Consider the following 6,000-nt stretch of genomic DNA (forward strand, 5'->3'; position numbering starts at 1 on the left):
GGAAAGAGTTTCACACTTGAAGATAAACTTTGTATGCAGGTGGTACGTATGTGCTAATGGGATATTGCTTAGGGGAGATAAAAGAACTGAGACCTAATTATTACACCCAAAATAAATGCAGAGCGGGCAGTCAAGCTGTCTAACACACTTGCAGGTTCACACACACTGGTGTAAAAACGTATTGGGGTTGTTTGATGAAAAAGTGCATTTACATCTGTTCTTTTCTCTGTCAAAACCGATTAATGTAATAATGTATGTAATGCAACAATCCAAGTAAGAACAATTCCCATACCTGAAATATATCAGAATGCACAGTCCGATTTATCTTCTTTTGAAAATGGTTGACTGACAACAAAACACCTTTTACTTGACATCTAGCCACATACATCATGTGAAGGTGCAATGATGATTAAAATGTTAAAGTTCAACAATTCCTTTGTAATCTAATTCTACATGTTCCTAGTAACTACCAATGCTTCTAAATCAAACGGATTATTTAAATTTAGAGTGCTTTTTTCAAATTATTTCTCTATTAAGCGTCTTGGGAAAGGTATTCTAATAAGATACTATACAAATCTTATGTATAATTATTATTATTATATACATTGTTTGAGTTGAAATGTCTAAGTGTGTGTAAGGCCCTAAATGTGTGCATGGGAAATTGCATTGTCAAAAGCTTTGAAAATGCAACTCGCACCTGCAATATGTGAAAGCCAATCCTCATTTTAATAGTTTTCCAGGCTGGTTGTGTAGCTTTAGGAAACATGTGCTTGCACACAATTCGTCTATAAACAAATGTATGATATTTACAGTAATACAGAGCATTGCTCTCTGTCCCCGGAGGCCGTACATGCATCTGCAGGAGACACATGCTCTGAAGAGAGGCAGTGAGGAAGAGAGGAGGGCCTGAGAGAATGTGTTCACAGCTTTTCCATTTCCATCATTAAAACCTGGGGCCTAATCCTGCAGTTTCTTTAATCTCCTAATCCTGCAGCTTCTTAAATCTCCTAATTCTGCAGCCTTTTCTCTCTGCAAACACCTCGATTCCATTCTCTCTCTATCTTTCCCCCCTTCACTGATGCAAAATCATGTGTTTCCATAGATTCCGAGTGTAAAGCCCCTTCACCACACACACTCAGTCACACTTTTGGTATTCCAGTAGGGTCACTCTTCTTGCTATTAAATCCTGTTAAACCCGTTACATGAATTTGCCTGATGAATGAGCATGGAGAGGTTGTGATGCTCATTTCTGCCGTGATCCTTGTCAACCCCAGAACGTGGTTGATGGTATGTAAGAGGATATGCAGCGGCATCATGGGTAGTGGAAGTAGGCATGTGGAGATAAACACTAGCGTCAAGTAAATGGAAACATTGGATGACTTGCTTCCCAAGCATCACATGAAAGAGGGAATATGTGGAATGGCACGGCAGATGGCCTGGCAGTCCGAGCTGCGAGCCAAGTGCCTGGCCCGCTACTTTTATCTGTGGAAAATATGACATGGCTTGTCTGAGTTTCAGGCACATTTCCTTGTTTCTGTTTTGCAGACACTGCTGCGTGATTGGGACAGCCCCCCTCGCTCTACATAGGAATTATAACGACCAAATATAGAAACAAATATATAACCGACTAAGCCTCCTGCAGGAGAGTGGTAGATAAATAAGAACTTTTAATTATGATATAACCATGCAACCTCATGCATCTTCAAAGCACATCATTTTTAATTGATTAAATTCAGCCACATTATTATGACACTCAATCCAAGTTTACTTGCTGTGAATCACTGCACTGTGTTGAATATTATTGTCTGCCTTTTGCAGATAATTGCATTTTCTCACAGCAGTGGGTGCCCTGCTGACACGCTACCCTGCAGGCCATCTGCTGTCAGCGTGGAGAGGAGTGGGCCAGAGAATGCAGCTTGATGTGAGTTTAATCTACAGCATCAGAGCCGTCTGGTTCGTGCTGTCCTCTGACTGGCTCTGTCGCTCTGTGTTTTATGAACTGCAGGATGGCAGAGGAATCCTGGTGAGCTAGATATCACCGCGCTGTGTGCGCACAAATGAGGCGAGGCATCCTGCTACTGGAGCGCTGCATGATGTTTTTTTCGGGGTGTAAATAAAGCAGCGTTAATAATATTCAGTATAGCTGACGGTAGGAGACTCAAAGGCATGCCTCACTGATGTTGTTGTGAGCAGCAGGAACTCTGCTGGTGATAATGATGTAGATGATGCACAAAGGTATTTGTAGAAATATCTGTAATAAGATGCACAATATTCCCCTCTATTTGCCAAAGTGTATTTCTTCATTCACAAAATTAACAGTGACTCTTAACCCAATTAGGATGTGATCTGACACTTGGACTTGACCACTTTAAAGGTGTTAATTGTGCTTAAATGACCTCGCACCCACAATCCTGGTTCACACGAGTCCATGGTGACTATAGCCTCATCCCAATACCCCTCCTCGACTCCTCCTTTCCCTCACTCGCTTCCCTTCCTTGCGTCTTAGCTCCACCTCCATAAGATGCGAGCGAGAGACACGAGGAGGTGACGCGAGGACAGAGGAGTCCTCAGGTATTAATTGGGATGTCCTCGTTCACTCAAACGTCACTTTTAAACTACGTCTGTTAATGATGACATGTGCACAGCTGTATCCCTTCTCATCGGGCTTAACTGAATAACCCCTTAGAACCGGCCCATTTGTTGTTAAATATTTATTTAAATGAATGAATCTTTCTCTTGTTAGTCAAGGAATTCAATGTATGATGGTTGGTCCTGCTTTTGTGTTCCGTTTTGGTGTAAAATGTAGCCTACATTTAAATACAAATATAATTATAGTAATGTGAAAGCCTTTTAGAAATGAATTGCACATAGTAATTCCCACGGAGCTGTGAGCACTTATACATTTATGTGACGCTTTTCCACTCATCTTCCAGTTGGTTTTCCTCTGTTGAAATCGACCAGCTGTGAAGGTGGGGGCGGGGCTTTTATATGCGAGTAGTGAAAACACTTCCGCAGTCTGCTAGCGTGAATCCTCCCTTTCGTCTCCTCCCGTACCCCTCCTCCCTCACCCCTCCTCGACTCCTCCGTGTGCATTTCAGCTATTGGGACGTCCTTCAACATAGCGTGTCTTGATCGATTTCCGGGTCAAGTCCCGGAGGAGGGGAAGAGAGGAGTCGAGGAGGGGTATTGGGATAAGGCTTATGTGTCCTTACCAAGCGGCAAACTCTGGGCCACTTCCGGGATGCGAATCAGGAAGTGCCTCAAACAGCAGTTCATCTAGTGGCCAGTAGGAGCAGTCTGCAGAAGGGAGCAATTTCCATAGACCCCAATGTTAAAATGCCCAACTTTACATCAGAAATAAACATGTTTACATCGTGGTTTCAAAACATTTTATGCTCAGTATAGTTAGATTCCCCCTTCCTGTCTATGGATCCTGGAGTGAATTTTTTTTCAACTCATCTGTTTAATTAATATTCAGTCTTAAAGTTATGCATAAATGAAGGCGTGGTCACTTTGAGTGACAGGTACGAGCCTCATTGTCGGCTAACAGCAATTTGTCAGCTCTGTAGGCTCATAGGCTAGGCTTTGCTAGTTGTATTTACCGAACTTGACCCAACGAACGTGTTAAGTATAAGACAATTAAAATGTCTTGTTGTGCAGTTCATTGTACTAACCGACATTCCAAGAAGTCTCTTTTGCACTTTTTTTGGTGAGTATAATTGTAATATTATATATATATATAAATATGTCCAACCCGTTAGCATTGATTAGCAGGTGTATTTGTCTAGCTTAGCTCGTTAAACAGCGAATTAGCCACGGTTGGTAGAGCTATGGCTCCGGCAGTCAGTAGAGCTATGGCTCCGGCAGTCGGTAGAGCTATGGCTCCGGCGGCCGTTATAGCTCCGGAAGTCGGTAGGTCTACCGACTTCCGGAGCCATAGCTCTACCAATCGCGGCTAATTAGCTGTTTAACGAGCTAAGCTAAAACATACACCTGCTAATCATGCTAACGGGTTGGACAGAGCTCCGGCCGGGAGAGCTATAGGTCTTCGGAGCTATAACTGCGGCGGGCTGTTCGTAGGGAGGTAACGTGGTGTGGCAGCCAAAGGAATTATGTACACCACAATTGTTCTCATATGTTTGTGTACTAATTAGATATTATTTACGGGTGCAAACCATAGACTGTATAACTTGTTAATATGTTAAGTAGGGGATAGTGTGCAGCAAGTCATTATTGAAGAAAGCCCGACGCTGGCTTCAGAATATGCCTGGAACGAGTAGCAGTGACCGCAAGCTGGGTTGTTAGCTTAATACTGGGAGCATATTAGCTTAGCTTCTTAGCCTGAGCTAGGTCTGGAATTTCACGTCCGTTGTCAGCAGGTCCCGCCCTGTCCCGCCTCGGCTCCGCCTCGGCTCCGCCTCGACTCCGCCTCTTTGTCCTTATTTGGAGCAGGCGGGAGTTAAAATCGACGTCACCGTCGAGCCGTTAGTGGCCGACTCCGCTTACTAAGGGCTTCTCGGCAACTCTGCAGAATCCTATGGGTGACGTCACAGACCCTACGTCCATTTATATATACAATCTATGGTCCTTATGTATACACAGTTTCACCTACCAGCCACTTATACATAACAACATATAATACAGAAAAAAGGGAGATTTTGAACATTTGAATGATGTTGGAAACAAAATGATATTAAAATAGTTTAATTTGCCGCCTCAAACCTTTATATGGGGTGTTTGATTCTGATCTCAACCAACAACTTCCATCTGCAACAAACATGAAATACTGTCACCAGAGGCCTATACGACGAAGCCGGATTTTTGCTTAGCGGGTTAACTTCAGGGAAAACTCGGGGTTTCCGGTCCTACAACGCTGGTTCTCTTTTTAGCGGGCTAGATCTTCATGGTAATTTATGCTGAGCGGCTAACCTGGGGCCTGTACTACGAATCAGGATTTTCGTTTAGCAAGCTAACTTCAGGGATGTCCGGTCCTACGAAGCTGGTTAACTTTTTAGCGGGCTAGATAACTTATTCTGAATGGCTAGCCTGCTCCGGAGCAGGATAGGTTCCAGGATAAGTGATCAACTCAGTGAAAGCACCGCCTGCTGACCAATCAGAGCTCAGTGTGCGGAGTTTAAACTGCCGTTGCAGGAAAGACGGCCGGTGTTGTGTCAAATGTTGCTAACCCCGTCCATTTTATGTGAACGTGCACCTAACTAGATAGGACACGGCTGGCTTGAGCGATCCACTTGATAACCCATGTCGTAGGACCGTTTAGCGAGACCGTATATTTTGGATTAGGCCAACCGGCTAACTCAAACATATCCAGGTTATGTTGAACCGGCTTCGTCGTACAGGCCAGGGGCGGACTGGGACTAAAAATCAGCCCGGGAAACCAGCCCAACTCGGTACCGCTAGTCAATTGTCAAAGGGGGGAAGGGGGGGGGGTTTGCTAGTGAATTGTCCGACCGGCCCACTTCGGTACCGGTCCACCGGGAAAACTCCCGGTATTCCCAATGGCCAGTCCGCCCCTGGTACAGGCCTCTGGAAGCACACTGCAGCATCCCACATGAATCCATAATCCTTCATTAACTGCTCATTCCTGCAACGAAACAATTCTTGATCATGAAATATAAATGAGAGAAACATTTAAATATAGAAGTGCTGTACATTTCAATTGTTAGTGTTTAAAGAGAACATGCCGGCTACGCAGTGGCAGAACTCATGCATTCTTTATGTGGCCTTGCACAGTTCCAGACAAATATACACAAACAAGAAAAAAGTTAGGAATGGAAAACATTTCCTGTAGCTGCAGTCGACTCCGTGGATATTGACCTTCATCTTCGATGGCATTACTAAAACTGTCTATATCTGTCTGTCTGTTGAACCGTGAAATATGCAGTCCACTCTACAGATGCGTAACCCTTGGTTACACCCTTGGCCTGATTTTCTGTCCTGACTGGAGTAAAGATGGTCTCTATTTAATGTATTTTCTCAAAG

The sequence above is a fragment of the Pseudochaenichthys georgianus genome, chromosome 10 (assembly GCF_902827115.2).
Source record: "Pseudochaenichthys georgianus chromosome 10, fPseGeo1.2, whole genome shotgun sequence".
NCBI lineage: Eukaryota > Metazoa > Chordata > Actinopteri > Perciformes > Channichthyidae > Pseudochaenichthys > Pseudochaenichthys georgianus.